Genomic DNA, 16,249 nt, shown 5'->3' on the forward strand with positions numbered 1-16,249 from the left:
CGGAAGGGAGAAGAACACAAACGACTGACCCGCATCTGCTCAGGTCCGTTCTGTAGCAGCCTGTGAACTTCAGACATCCCTGCGGACTCTTTGAGCAAAATAGATAGCACTATCACGCTTACCCAACAGAATGCGCTGCTTCCCACCACCAATACTGCGCCACAGTCCCTTAAGTTCCAGCGAAGGCAGCCAAACTTAGCGAAAAAAGTTTGACTGCTAGTATTTTCCTCCGCTCTCGTCATACCCTCTTTTTTCTGCGGTAACCACCATCAGAATGGTTACCGTGGCACCGATTACGACGACTACTACTACTACTACTACTACTAGTGCGACGACGACGACGACACAAAAGGTAGAAACAGGCGGTTAACAGCTGTCACTGTAAAAGAGCGCTCTATAACTACACATATAATAATAATAATAATAATAATAATAATAATAATAATAATAATAATAATAATAATAATAATAATAATAATAATAATAATAATAATAATAATAATAATAATAATAATAATAATAATAATAATAATAATAATAATAATAATGTTTATTGCCACTTTATAGCTAATACAATAAGGTTCAGGCCCGTCAAAGCCAACAAGAGGCTTGAGTGACTGGGCCCGGCAGTTACGGCCAGGACTACAAAAAAGGCATTAGATACAGTAACGCTTCTCGTTACACCCAAGCGAGAGCAAAAAAAAATGTGGAAAACACAGGTTAACAGCATAAGTATTCAGAAATTCAAGTCTAAACCAAGAGTATACGTGAAAATAAAAATAAAAATAAATGAAATAACGACTATTTTAAGCATAACTTCACTCTAACAGAAGAATACCAAGATTAACACAGGGCTTTCAGATGCATCTTCAGGTCACGCATAGAAGTTACAGCAAAAATTTCATCCGGTAATTCATTAAAGATTTCAGGTACATAAGCACAGCGCCTTGCTTTCCCGTATCTAGTTACACTCCGCGGTACATAATAACGAAATGTTTTCCTTAATTTCCGTTTAGGAGTATTAATAATTAAAAAGTCTGAATTCCAAAAATGCCGGTGAACAACTGTCTGCACAAAAAGAGAATGAAATGACGGAAGACCTAGGAACTGAAAGACGTCCGTGCCGGATGGCATGTGACAATTGTACACAATGCTCTTCAACATGTTTTTTAGTATACTATCAATACGGCAATGCCAGCGTGAAGGACATGGCGCAAATGCAGTTAAGCCGTATCTGAGAACACTGTACGCAAGTGCATGAATTATAGTTTTTTTTCACTGACATCGGCGCCAAAGACTTCATATTGAAAAGTAACCATGCAACCTTCCGTAGCTTAGCACACAGATATGACAAGTGGTCATGCCAAGATAATCTGCTGTCAAAAACAACACCAAGATATTTGATCGAGTTTACATATTCTATTGGCTTGCAACAACAGGGAAGGGAATCACGACCATGCAAGAATACTTGTCTGTCTATAAGTAGCGTCTTTAACGGATTTCTGAAACATATCATTTTGGTTTTGTTTATGTTCACCGAGATTCCATTATCGGAAAACCATTTCATGACATAATTAATGTTTTCCTGCAACACATTCACTGCCGTCTCGTAGTTAATATGCTTCGTGAGCAGAACTGTGTCGTCCGCGTACTGAAAAATCAAGCACTTGGATGTTACTGAGCTGAGATCATTTGTGAATATATTAAAGAGCAATGGTGATAGAATAGATCCCTGTGGCACACCCGCTTTCACAGGGAGCTTTGCACTCTGCTCCATTTGGCTGTTAATTCTGACCACTTGTGAACGTCCGCATAAGAAATTCTTTAGAATAGCATAGAAAGGATCTCGAAAACCCAGAAGGTACAATTTTTCTAATAAAATAGCATGATTAACCGTATCAAACGCTTTCTTAACGTCTAGAAAAAGAGCACAGCTAAACGTGTTTTCATCGAAAGCAGCGCACAACTCATCAGCAAATTCCTCAAGCAATAAAGTAGTATCTCTTCCCTTAATGAACCCATATTGACGGTTTGAAATGACATCGAATTTATCTAAGAAGGAAGTCATACATTCAAATAGGAATTTCTCTAAAATCTGTTATAAAATTGGCAGGATAGAAATCGGTCTGTAGTTCTCGATAGCGTTCTTTTGTCCTCCCTTGGACAGCGGCCTTACGATAGCAGTTTTCAAATCTTCAGGTATTACGGCGTTTTCCAGAAACCCGTTAATCAAGAAGAGGAGTATGTCCGAAAGAGCGTGAAAATTCCGCTGTACCAGTGCAGCCGATATACCATCTATTCCGGCGGGCTTGTTTCGTCGGAAGCTAAACACAATTAATAATAATAATAATAATAATAATAATAATAATAATAATAATAATAATAATAATAATAATAATAATAATAATAATAATAATAATAATAATAATAATAATAATAATAATAATAATAATAATAATAATAATAATAAGAAGAAGAAGAAGAAGAAGAAGAAGAAGAAGAAGAACTTTACTTGCCATCAAAATATACCGAGTGTTCCACCGAAGATGTTTAGCAATTTCCAAATATAGGATTTTTGAGTGAGAAAGGCGCTTTTTTCGGCACAGCATCGTCAGCTGTGTAGCGTATCAGAATATTGCTGGTTAACTTGGAATCGGAATAGGCTGGTGAACTAATACTGAGTACCTAGCTTTATAACTATTATCGTTGGTCTCCTTATTTATTGAGACGCGTGTAGCCCACCGTAAGTAATATCCTATGAGTCTTTCGAATTTCTGACACGCGGTTACCCTTGGCGCTGTAGCCCAACAAATTTTGGCTATTTCGACGTGTTACGTACGCTGGAGGGGTTGCTTTGCCTGCAAGGTTTTCGAAAGCGGATGTATATTTTGGCGCGATGTCGGCAAAATTTGCTGGGTCGAAGCTCAGAGGGTAACTGCGTTTTCTAAATTCTAAAACTGACGCGGGTATTACTTTCGGTGAGCTACACACCTCTCAATAAATAAGACGACTTGAAGTAATAGTTAAAAGTTTACTATACAATTCATACTAGTTCGTCACAGACGTATTCAGATGCGCTACACCGCTAAGAATGCGATGCCGAAAAAAAAGCGCGCTTCTAAATCAAAACGACTATTTTCAAACTGCAGGACATTTTAGGCGAAATACCCGGTACGCGTGTCGCTCTAAAATTCTTCGCCTCAATATATCGTGAGATAAAAATACCTCTTCAGCAGTCGCTGAATCTTACGTTACAAAGTACCCATCCTAAGATAGGCGTAAACTACGTCTTCGTATAGTATTTCGTATCGAAACGTTTAGGCTTTCGTAGTAGGCTGATATTAGCAGCTTAGTTATGCCGTAGCTAAAGGATATCCATTAAGTTAATTATTAGCCTAATATTTATTGCGATCAGTATCATGAAAACTAAAGCAATGCTCAAGTCTTGGAAGAGATCACGATAGGCAGTGAGGCACTCTATATTGTAAGGGAGTACACTATGCCTACAGGCCAAAAATTGGCCGCAGATCTGGAGGATAGAAAAAGGAAACAGTTTAGGTTACCGCCAGGTTATCGCCAGCAGCTTATCAATACCCGCCAAGAGGAAATTGTATAATAGAGGCATTCTTCCGGGTACTTACCCACAAGGATCAAGCTTGGAGTCCAAAGAAAATGCTTGAAATTAAATTGAGGAGAGATCAGCGAGCTGTGAAACGGAAAATGCTATGGGTAAATTTTAGAGAAGGAAGAGAGCCGAGTTGATTAAAGAACTCGGGTTAATGATGTCCTAGCAGAAATTAAGGCAAGCAAACTGACTGAGGCGGAACATGTGGTTTGGAGAACTGTTAGCCAATGGCTCATTAGGTAGCAAATTTGGCTCCGAGAGAGAGAGAAAATTAGTGGGGAAGAAAGAGATTCAAGTGGGAAAATGAGATTAGAAAATTTGCAGGGACATGGGGCGGCAGCACACGGTGCGGGATGCAGCTAATTGGAGATATATAGGAGTATGGGGAATGCGTTTGTCCTGGAGTGTGCGCAGCCTGACTGCTGATGATGGTTATGATAATTAGCGGCGACGTTTGACCAGCTGTATAGCTCGAGAACTCTACTGTTCAGTTAGTTCGGGTGAGCCGTCTGGAGTGAAAGCTGCAACCTTTAATTTCTTGTTGATGTTGAAAACCTTATAGGGGATCCTGAACAAAAGTATGGTAGCCGCTGAAGCCTTACCGATGTGGTTTCTACCCAAACTATAACGTGCCTATTAAAGCTACAACCGTTACCCCCTCCCCGTATCCTTCCGGAGAAGCTCAGCTGGTACCAAATCATTTTATATGAAGCAGCCTTTTTTTTTTCTTTCCCGCGCTCTCGGAAGCGCATCGTGTAGCAACAATGCAGTGTGCTGCCGTGGTCTGGTTCAGCTGTTCGAGCCTCATTCTTTGTGTCTTGGCAGCTCTTGTTGTAGGTGTCGGAACACTGCGCGCCTGCTGTCTCGATGTTGACCGCGATGGGCGGCTTTATAATGCGGTCGAGCCGAGCCCCCCTACACTCCCCCACCAGCTCGCACACACGCTCTCCTGCACTGGTGCTAAGCATTTCGCTCTTCGTGTCGTATACTTGCCACAGCCGGTGCACACTCAGCCTTTCGTCGTTGGTCGTCGGCGCCTATCGCGGCTGCACTTGTTCGCCGCTGGTCGGAATTTTACTGTTGTTGATAACTTCTCTGTTTGGGAGTTTTGTGCTGCTGGTGTCTGTCCACCTATCTTCTCTGTGTTCCCGCTTGTAATAAAGAGGGAAAAGAGTAAGAGGGGATGACTTTCTCCGATTCGCGTCGAGTGCTGGAGGGACAAAGACATATTCTGCCTTCATGGGTGTCTTTTTTGTTTTGTTTTTTTCTTGTGTCTTCTTCTCCGGCAATCCTCATTCGCGCGTGAGCTGTGTCAGCGACAGTTTTGACACTCTTGAACACAGCCAGTCTCGGTCATGAAAAGCGGAGGTCGGTGTTTAAGCTTTTTTAAAAGCAGAGGGCAGCACATTATAGGTCACCGTTATTGTGCGAATACAATCCACATTTTTAGGTGCATATCTGTAGTTTTAATGACAGGCGCCTGTTGGTTGCACAGCAACAACTTTTTCTGCTGATGTTAGAAAGGTAGGAGTAGATGCTGTGTTGAGACGCTTATTAGTGTAAACTGAAAACACACTATAGTAGGTGTTTCTATCCTTATTAGATTGGACTATGAACTCGACGTATGACCAGAGAGATAGAACCTGACAAAAATATCAGAAATGTGACACAGCTTTTTAACGAGTGCACTTCTATTGGTCACAAAGTGCGCTCTCTGTTAAGGAACAACGTACGTTTATCTGCTTGATACTACGCGTACAACATACGACATATGACACGTGCAACCAACTATTACAGTACTTCAAAACTATCCAGAACACGATTATCAGTGCTTTAGCAAGAGTCTCAGGTTTGAGAGCGGCTCCGCCTACTGAAAAATGAGCAGAGTCAGGGCACTGGTTCCTTCCGTGATGTGATTATTATCCGCCAACGCTCTTCATCAACTTGTACTTTTATGTCGTCGCCTTCTTTCCACAGTGAGCGCTGCAGTAAGTCAGAATGCGTGCCTCCTTACGCGTCGTCGTCTTTATGCGCAAGCCAGAAGAACACCTGTGGCACTAATAATTATTTTTATCTCGCCTTCGTCCTGCGTTTACATGACAAATTATTCCCTCACGTAGACGCAGGTGCCCCGTTCACTGAATTCTTCACTTCCTCCATTTCGCTCTTTATTCTTTAAAATGTCCCGTACGCCGACTGCCTAAACACTAACAGCCATGACTTTTTCGTAATCTGTCTTCGCTAAGCTTTGTAGTGTTTCGTTAACTGACACCGTGGGCGCGTAGTTTGCTTAATTGAGTTCTCTCTTCTTTCATCTCCTTTCTCTCTTTCCAACCCCTCGCCCCCATGTCTGTCTCTCACTTTCCTGACTGTCGTTTGTCTTGCATGCATTGGGGACCTTGTGTGCGCGTACGCTTCCCTCGACGACGATGAACTAGGAACGACAGGAAAGGTAAAATGAGGGAAGAGTGAAGAAAGAAGCAAACGCAGGCGCTGCACTCACTTGTCATTCTCGCTGAAAACAAAAAAAAACAATAAAAAAACGAAGAAAGAAAGAAACGAGGCGTGACGGCAGGAAGAAAACAGGAGTCAAGGCGCGGCGGCGGCGGCGACGAGTTGCCGCGGAAAAAGATGAGGAGGAGGAGGAAGGGGGGGGGGAGGAGGGGGCGTCTCCACAATGGCTTCTTATTGTGAGCGTCGGCTTCCGCTCGTTGAGCATTCAGAGCCCGCTTCGCAAGGCTCATCCATCACCGTGCAGAAAAACCACCCCCTCGCGAGCTGGCGAGCGAGAGCGCAACTCCAATCCCGGGCCGTGGCGGCGGCGGCGGCAAACTCCTTTCGTCGAGGAGCGCGCCCTTCACACGGCCGGTGCAGTGGAGAGGCAGGCACTTACTTCGTGGAGGGACTTAGCTGTGGAGCGCTGCTCGTTTCTGCTCTAGTCACACTCCATCGTCGCTGCTTCGCCCGTTGTTCTGCCTGCGCCAGCCTGGCTCGATACGTATGCTGCGCGTCACCCTCACTCTCATGATCGCTTTCTCTCTTTCCGCCTGGTTTGCATGCAAGGTATCAACCTTAGACATCAGTGAATGCAGCCTTCCCTTGGTTGTGCAGGCACTACTCACTAGATGGCGGAGATCGCGGTGATCGAACGATGCATTCGTTGAATGCCGGAGTGCTAACCGAAGTTGAATACAGCACGAAGGGCGCTGAAGCCGCGATCGGTTCGCATACCTCCCACGCTTTGGGTCCCCAACTCCATCTTGCTCTACGTGTCAACGCTTTCAAGAGGTCCAAACTCTCCGGCCCCCTTTAAGACTTATGTCATGCAGTACCTATATCTGGCTTAGTCTATGTGCAAGTGCATGCGTTCTGGTAAGGGACTACGCCGCTACCGGCTCTTGTTCACTGCCGCAGGCTTTCCCTAAGCTGCTTTGATTTTCCTGCAGGTGGTGTTCAACGCGCTCAGCGCTCGTCGCGTATCCGGCTTCGCAGGCTCACGTCCGGTTTAGGGGGTTTTTTTTTCTTCCTTCCGTTTTTCTTTCGTTAATTTCCTGTAAAGAAGATTCGCTTCTTAACCATCCAGGTCATTTTGATTACAGCGCCCACTTCGCAGTTTTTATTTTTCCGATATAAAGGACGCGGTGCGTGGGCTGAGCTTGCCTTCTCTTGGATTCCAAGAGAAGGCAAGCGTAGTAGAGGGTGGCAGAAAGTTAGACGGGCGGATGAGAATAAGAAGTTTGCGGGGATACAGCGGCCGCAGCTGGCGAAGGACAGGGTTAATAGAGAGACATGGAAGAGGCCTTTGTGTTGCAGGGGCATAGTCAGGCTGATGATGATAATGGGCAAGAAATAAAAAGAACATATTATTTGTAAGCAAAGAACAGTAGCGCAACCAAGACGAACACAAAAGAGGACCACACAGGTGCACAAAAAGTGCCAACCACGGTTTCATGAGATAAAGATTTTAGGTAAAAGCAAAGACACAAGGGCAAGGGAACTATTGGAAGCATATCATATAAGGAAGATAGGTGTATCTTGTGTTAGCGATACGTCGGTGAACCTCTTCAAATCGGAAATGGCATATCTTGAACGGTTCTGTAGATAGTGTTGTGTGGAAACTGGTATCTCTCTGCACGTGTCCTGGTTTTCCTTATATTTGCTGCGCTGTTAGTAAATAAAGTTAGATGAAGTTTAGCGCTAGTCCTGTGTGGTCCTCTCTTGTGTTCGTCTTGGTTGCGCTACTGTTCTTTTCTTACAACATGCACCATCTAGCCCAACAAAAAGTTCATCTAAAACATATTATTTATTTATTTATTTACAGCTTCTGGGTAGGAACATTACAAAAGGGGGAGGGGGGGGGGGAGAGATAGGTTAAATACAAAGATATCCATACGCACATTTCTTGCTGTGCTTTGTATTTAACCTAGTTCATTTAATTTCCCTAGTACTTGCCATTACCAAGCTACAGAGAATTGTGTGTTGCTTTATGAGCGACCTTTGCAGAAATTAGCTAATAAACCCATTACTGTAGAGAAAAAAAGAACTGGCTGTCTATCTGTCGTCGCTAAAATGTATTTAAAACTTAATTCCGGGAGCGATACCTTTGACTTCATCAATGTCCATTATCTTATATTGGTCGTAATTTTTTTAAAACTGATCTTTGTACTTATATAATACGCATAGTTGCAGTGTACCATCACTGCTGTAAAGAATTAGTGCACTGGCCCAGTCAAGCCTCTTTCGCTTTTTTGTATGGAGGAAGGAAAGAACTTGGCTTTTTGCCTTAACATCACCTAGTGTTGAATAAAGATGAATAAATAATAAAAACTCAACCTGTAGGATAAACTTTAGCTAGTCCAATAAATTATTAGGTTTGTGATCCTATGTGATTTAGCCCCAGGAGAATCCTGACTCTCCTAAATTACATGATTTTGCAAAGTCATTCTATGGCAGCTACTGTACAGCTCAAGCTCCCCAGTGTCTTCATCGTGTAGTAAAGACCACGGAAAGAATCTGTTGACCTGAAGCCTCCTCTGATCCTGAGGTAGCTGGATTTTCGGAAAAGGTGGCGCACTGAAATAACGGGAAGAACAAGTGAACAATATGCGCGCGTCTGAGGCTTCCCCCCCCCCCCCCCCCCTTTTTTTTTTCTAAGTCTTCTTCGCCCAGCTTCATCGCTAGAACCAAAAGCTCGGTTTTCAAAAGAACTCATGAAATACACACCAGCAGCAAACATTTTGAAATGAAAGCTTCGCGTCATCACTTTAATGCGCAAGCTTTTGGTATATTCATGGTAACGTGTCTCAGCGAAGTATCTGAAGATATGACGAAACTGTGCGTTTGCAGTGCGCGAGATATCTGCGCACTTAATGGGTAATTTCTTCTAAATGACCAAGGTTATAAAAAAATTGTTAGCCGCCAGTGAGGATCGAACTCACGACCCCTGGTTTACGAGACCAGTGCTCTGCCACTGAGCTATAGCGGCGGATGTGCGCTCGGTTATCTAATCTCGCCTACGTAGAGAGCTAATTACTACAATGCAGAACTTGGCATTATGGTCTTTGCACGACCGAACGTATATGAACACGTTGCGGTGGTCACCCACAAATATGCGAGCTCTACAAACGGGAAAGCTAAGATTATCAGGGCAGACTTTATGCCTTCCAATAGCATACAGGTACAAAGAAGGAACGGTTCACATAAATCGCTGTGCGAAGAACCCGCAGCGAGTGAAATCCAGTCACCGCGAAGGAACTGCATGAAACTCCCTTTGCCAAGTGTGAAGTACAGATGAACCTCGTTATAACGAAATTGAAGGGGCCAGGCGATTACTTCCATATAGCCATAGCTTCGATATAGCCCGTGTTGACCGAGCTTCCAAGGGGAATTGTCATTCCTTCTCTGTAATATCCATTATTTCGTTATAAACAGTTTCGATATAGCCAGGTTCGACTAGTAATACAAAGCCAAAAAGTATGCAGCGACCCGCGCGGCAGACGGTGGCGAAATATGGAAGAGGACGAAGTGTCACTAACATGCGCTAGAGAACGCTTGGGGTGTGCCATTAAGCCTGAGGTCATCATCATCATCATCATCATCACCTTGGCCTCGGCCGGACGCTGCCGGTGCCGCTGCGCAACTCTCTCTTCTCCGGCAGCCCTCTAATAAATGTGGCCGCGGTCGCCTCCTGGGCGACCTCCACAAGTACGATCAAAATTTGTTTTCGCAACCTGCTATCAGGATTCGGCACTTTCTTCCCTTAGGGCGTGTGTGCCCAGCATTTATAATAAATACGATGGAAATCAAAGGAGGGGGGGGGGGGGGGGGGGGCGGAGATTGCAGTGTGGAAAATGAATTCCGCTGAGGTGATCCTCGTCAAAACGCGACAACGTGAAAGAGCTCACCGCAAGGCTTTCAGTGCGCCGAAATCGAAACACGAGGGGTAAGCACCGCCAAATTGTAGACAACGCTGCCGCTGTTTGACCACTACATAAGCTACTTTGCGGTTGCTTTGCCTGCCCTGCGTCGCATCAGACGCCAACGATACAAAGGCACAGTCCACCGATATAAATAATATCAGAAACGAATCTGGAGACATCTTTAGGGACTTAAATTAATGATGACAGAGCGATCACAGAACATAACAGAGTTGGATTCGAACGGCCTTGTGACTTGTTCTTTACGACCTGTTGGATTCCGCTATGGTTAGTGTCCATTCAGTTGACTTAATTATTTGTTACTGTGAACTAGAATATTGACTATACGATGTGTATTTGTGATTGTACTTGTGGCTATACTTTTTCCTCAAAACCAGTTCTGATTGATTTGATTGGTTTTGAGGAAAGGAAGGGGGGCAGTAATGGTCTTAAAAAAAGTTGGTTCGCTTTAGTTCTTGGGGAAAGGAAAAGGCGCAGTATCTGCCTCACATATCTCGGCGGACACCTGAACCGCGCCGTAAGGGAAGGGAAGAAGGTGGGAGTGAAAGAAGAAAGGAAGGAAGAGGTGCCGTAGTGGAGTGCTCCGGAATAATTTCGACCACCTGGGGATCTTTAACGTGCACTGACATCACACAGCACACGGGCACCTTTTCGAGTTTCACCTCTATGGAAACGCGGCAGCCGCGATCGGGATCGAACCCGGGCACTCCTGATCAGTAGCCGAGCGCTCTAACCACTGAGCCACCCTTGCGGGTATTAAAACCAGTTAATTAATCAATTGCAATTCGTTATGAGGAAAGCAAAGGACAGACCTCTTTTACTCTCACCTTCCTCCCTTCCCTCGTAGCGCAGTTGGCGTGTCCACCGAGAAGTGGCACAATTACTGCGCCTCTCATTTCCTTGAAGCTTATTTCATTTTTCAAGGCGAGGTTGACGCATCCATTAAGAAGTCAGACACTTACTGCGCTCTTTCCATTCCTCGAAGACCAATTTCATTGAGTGTTTGGGTGTATAGTGGGGTCATGCGGGGGCATAAGGTCTGCATGCGCAAAGCTTGTCTGCTTCAGTAAAAGTTTTTACTATTACTACTTCACAGGGCGGTTGAGGCATCCACCGAAAGTGAGACAGCTATTGCCCATGTTCTTTCCCAAAACCGATTTTTTTTTTTTTGCTCCATGTCAACCAATCGACGGTACTGCTTTTTTCATTGATATAATTTGCGTTTAGGGCCAGCCATGTATACCAGGTGTAAAACTTGTAACTTTGTACTACATCAACTTTATAACTTCACCCAGCCGGTATAAAATCATATACTTCACCCAGCCGGTCACCCAGCCGATATAAAATCGAATGGACATATATGACAGATGTTTCATTTTCTATTTGATAATTATTGTTATATCACGGGTGATCTGTTTTTATTACCTTCAAGGGCATGAACAAAAGCATTGCACTGGGAAGTGAAAATAATATACAGTAACAAGCGGGGAAAGCGCACATGTTGAGCACGAGGAACTAAAAACAATGCATATAAGTGACGAGAAAAATGTCAGGGATCAGCTGCGAGGTATATCATGCAAGTGATGAGCGCTACAGATTGTGATCTGGTAATAATGCGATGTCGGTGGGAAATGCGATTCTACTCTGTCGATCTACTACGAAGAAAATAAAGGGCACTGGTTCTATAATTGATGAGATTGATTTTTAAAAATAGTTTCTGTGGTTGCGAGCAATAAGATGACCTTGAAATGAATGCATGCTTCGACTTTCTTTTTTCATAAATTTTATAAGCCCATGGAGCTCATGATGATGATGATGATGATGAGCTCAAGAAATGGCAACGATATTGTTAGTTTCACTGAACTAATGCTGCTGGTCCGACTATAAGTGGAAACAATGAAACGCGCCTAATTGGTTTGGTTTATAGGGTTTAACGTCCCAAAGCGACTCAGGCCATGAGAGACGCCGTAGTGGAGGGCTACGGAAATTTCGACCACCCGGGCTTCTTTAACCTTCACTGACATCGCACCTTACACGGGCCTCTAGAAATTCGCCTCCATCGAGATTCGACCGCCGCGGCCGGGATCGAACCCGCGTCTTTCGGGCCAGCAGCGTGAGCACCATAACCACTGAGCCACCGCGGCGGCGCCCATGATTGTTCAAATATTTTTGACAAATGAAATCTTGAAGGGATAGTGAGGCCAACTCAGTCTAATTTTTGGTCTCAGTGAAAGGCGATTCTATGGAACTTTATTCAGGTGATGTTGATGTTCGTTCGGTAACAAAATACGCATTTATAGTTGATTGTAAAACATTTTATTCGCCGGGAAGAGCTTGGCAAGAGGTCGCGTTAAGTGGTCGAGAGTACATAGCCCTCGCTCAAAAGAGAAATCTGGATTTCAAAATCTAAAAATTTCCCGCCACTCCATTCACGCTCGTGAAGCCAAGACCAAAGAAGGATTCCGTGATCCCCATTCGGAAGTGAATAGATGTGTAGCCTAGCCTCTGGGATCGGCGACGGTCTTGACGTCATCGCAGTTTTAATGCGAAACTGGCCAGTGGTGGCGCTACCTCTGTTCCATTTTTTATCTTTTCTAGCTCATAAATATTCAATTTTAAATGAAAGTAACCTCTTTGTTATTGTAACGCAGTAATTTATTGATACAGGCTGACTTCGGTTTAATCTCAGTGCCCATTGAGGCGCCAAAGTCGCAAGCAATGGCGTCTGTAGTGTGCAAGCATGTCCAAGTGTGTAGTGCGCCCCGAGTTGCTACACCGCGGCTCCATATTCAAGTGGTTTTTGCCCAGCCGGCACGCCCTAGAACATGCAGGTATGGGTATTATTTCACTTTTCGCTTCCTTGATTCCTTCTCTTACGGCGCGGCAGCGCAGTTACCACGTATCTCCTTCGCCGACAACCTCCTGCTCTGTCTCAAGCGCTGCTGGCCTTAGAAGGAACATGGATGTTGCTTGGCTGCTGAACACGAGAGCGGTGCACGTTCAAACCCAACTGCAGCGACCGCATTTCGAGAGGCAAAACGCAAAAAGGCATGCCCGTGTGCTGTGCGATGTCGGTGTACTTTAAGATCCCCAGGTGGGCGAAATTATTCCGGAGCTCTCCACTACGGCATTTCTTTATTCTTTTTCTGCTCTCACTGCCTTTATCCTTACCCTTACGGCGCAGTTCAGGTGTCCGCTGAGATTTGAGACAGATACAGCGCTATGTCCTTTCCTCAAAAACCAACTTTCATCTTTTTCGCCGCCGAATATTTCCAGCACAACGAATGGTAACTTGTCCAGTGAAATCTCCAATTGCCAAATTTTATTATATTTATTTATTTATTTACTATGTTTAAATACTTGAGGGCCTGGGGTCATTACATAAGTGGAATTGAAGAGGTGCAAAAATGCAGGAAATGAATGCGCCAAATAACGAGGGAAAAATTTTCAACACAGCAGAAAACGCATAACTGAGAATAAACATGTTTTTCAATGACGGATTTGTTTAACAGCGCGTCGGAAATTGTGGCAACTGAGACGGGCAGATCGTTCCGTTTGTTACTTAATTGTCTTTGGAGTAAATGAGTAAAAAAAAAAATGCGTTAGTCTGGCAAAATGGGACGGCTGTTTTCGTTTATTTTTTTCTCCCTTTTCTTCTGGATTTAAGTTGCAATACCAGCCAACCTACCTGCCAATGTGTCTCCTGGCTTCAAGTTCATTGTTCACAGTAGCAGCAACGCAAAAAGAGAGATATACTACCACAGTGTGTACCGCAGTGGGGCCTATTATTTTGGAAACACCATCTAGATGTTCTCACTGGCCTCGGCGTTCGACTGCTGAGCCTGAGGCCACGGTCTTGATACTGGTGAAATTTTAGCTGGAGCGTAATGCTGTGGGACGTCAGTACATGCCTTGAACACCTGGGCGTTTAAATTAATGCAGAGCTCCGGATCACGGCGTCCACTCCTAGCCAGTGTGCAGCTTCTGGAGCCGGTGGAAGCTGTTTTTGAATGCCGGTGGCGTGCAAAGAGGAGGTATGCGGAACTCTAATATATTTTGTAGCGTGAGCGACATTGGCCACAGTCTCGCCGTTTCGCGTGCTCCCTCCGTCGACCATACTGCGCATGCGCGAGGAGCGAGTGACGTCACTGCGCACAGCTGGCGCGCCTCACCGCGCGCGCTCGCCGCTGCCGCTGCTGCCGCCGGCGCAGAGCCGCGTAACGTCACTGCCCACGCTACGTATATCAGGGCATAGCAGAGCTAAGCCACTGCCAACTTTTTTTTCACTGAATTTACGATTACCGTTATCCATTGGCAAGCATTGTTGTTGTCATTTAAAGAGAATGGCAACAATGATTTCAAGAACTTTCCTTGTCAGTGCACGTTGAAGAACCCCAGGTGGTCGAAATTTCCGGAGCCCTCCACTACGGCGTCCCTCATAGCCTGGGTTGCTTCGGGACGTTGGACCCCAATAAACCAATAAACCAAACCTTGAAACTCTTTTTCTTTACGCGCGAGCATGTGCAGCTCGTTCGGCCGAAAAGCCGTCGGCGTCGTAGTAGTCGGCACCACGTGTCGGAAATAATCGGGGGTTGTGTAAAAAAAATCGCATCATGATAATTGTGGTTCTAGTGATTAATGATTGGTTGATTCGTGATAGGCAATGGTGAGTTAATGAAAGCATTGTAATTAATTGGTTAATTGATTTATTAAATAAGTAAAAAAACTGGAAAAGGGGGTTGCCGGTAGGGATGTGTTTATAGCATTGCCTCTTTATAACAAAAAGAAACAAATAAAACCAACAAAATGCAGCAGCCAGAGACTAACGTACAGCGTGGAGACCTGGTCTGCATTATCATGTAGCGCCCTCCTCTCAGGGTGTATGAAGAAAACAGGAATTTTATGTGTAACATATTGCAATTACTCAGTTCAGCCCTTGGGCGCGGCCGGGCAGCCACCGTTTGGTGACGTCGTGACGTCACCAAACCCTGTTAAAAAAAAAAAAAATGAAAAAAAAAGGCTGAGCATGGTGGCGGTTGCCACCGCCCCGTTTCAAAGGGGGCGCTCCTATCCATCCATCCATACGTCACGAAGGAAAAGCTGCTCAGAAAATCGAGTGCCGCCAACATGGAGGAAAAAAAAACTGAGGAGGGAGCGTCCGGCGACAACCTTGAAGCCTAGTCTTAACAAGTAAAGATATAGCAAAAAAAGGAGAGTGTGTCCCCCCGTGATCGCACCACGTGATAGCGTGCGGTAAAGTCTAGCCCCGCTGGGCGCGCGCATGCGCCGATTAGAGCGGCAGACTAACTGTAGATCAACTTCCTTGCTGTAGACGCCCGCGCCGCGGGTCGCGCATACGCGCGCTCTAAAACATACCGGAATCAAAACATAAAGGACCGGCTCGGAGAGCGAAAAACTGAGGGAGAAAACGACTTCAAAACACTCGGCTGCGCGAACGCTGGCCGCGTGACGTCATGCTCCCTCCTTAGTTTTTTTTCCTCCATGGCCGCCAAGCAATACCTCGCGCAAAAAGACCGCGCAATATGCAACGCATTCTTGGCTTAACCAAGCTAAGCCTGGGCATGTTTTTTTTTTTTTGTCATTTGGAAAATTTTGGCGTAGCGGCTGCCACCACTCGCTTTCCCTTGGCTCCGGCACTGCCCAGGCGGTCAGAATTACTCCGGAGCCTTGCACTACGGCGTTCTTCATAGCTCCTAACGTTGCTTTGACAAGCAAAGTTCATCAACGTTGTCACTGTACTTTTCAACCTGTGACCAGTTCAGAGATCTATCCTACCTTTTTTTTTCTTATTTTAGAGCGAATGTGAGTTACTAAGGAACTAACACATGCGGCAGTTAATCCAAGTTTGAACTAACCCTTGCTAAAGAAGGCCGCAATTTTCACTTGTGCTGCGGAATATTCAAGCGGAAGGCGCTTTGAATTATTTGGAGTAAACACTATTTACTGAACTGCACATTCAGAGAGCATATTAAATGAGAACGGCAGGGTCTTTACAATGCCTAGACTGCAACGCGAAAGGGGCGCGGCTTAGGTGCGGAGCGGGCGTCAGCGGCGATCTTTCTTTTTGTTCGCTTGAGCGGCCGTTTCAGGAAACCTAAGCCAAAAGTAAAATTTTTTTCCCTTGAAAGTACGCAAAAAAGTAAAAAAAAAAGAAAAAAAAAACGCC

General features: G+C 44.8%; 1 non-coding gene across 1 annotated transcript; it reads right to left on the reverse strand.

The window, feature by feature from the left end:
* Positions 1-9,038: 9,038 nt before the first annotated feature.
* TRNAT-CGU (transfer RNA threonine (anticodon CGU)) lies at positions 9,039-9,110 on the reverse strand. The gene has a single exon. It is a non-coding gene; the product is annotated as a tRNA-Thr (tRNA).
* Positions 9,111-16,249: the final 7,139 nt, after the last annotated feature.

Source organism: Amblyomma mixtum, chromosome 1 (assembly GCF_055824585.1).
Source record: "Amblyomma mixtum isolate Tamu chromosome 1, ASM5582458v1, whole genome shotgun sequence".
Taxonomy (NCBI): domain Eukaryota; kingdom Metazoa; phylum Arthropoda; class Arachnida; order Ixodida; family Ixodidae; genus Amblyomma; species Amblyomma mixtum.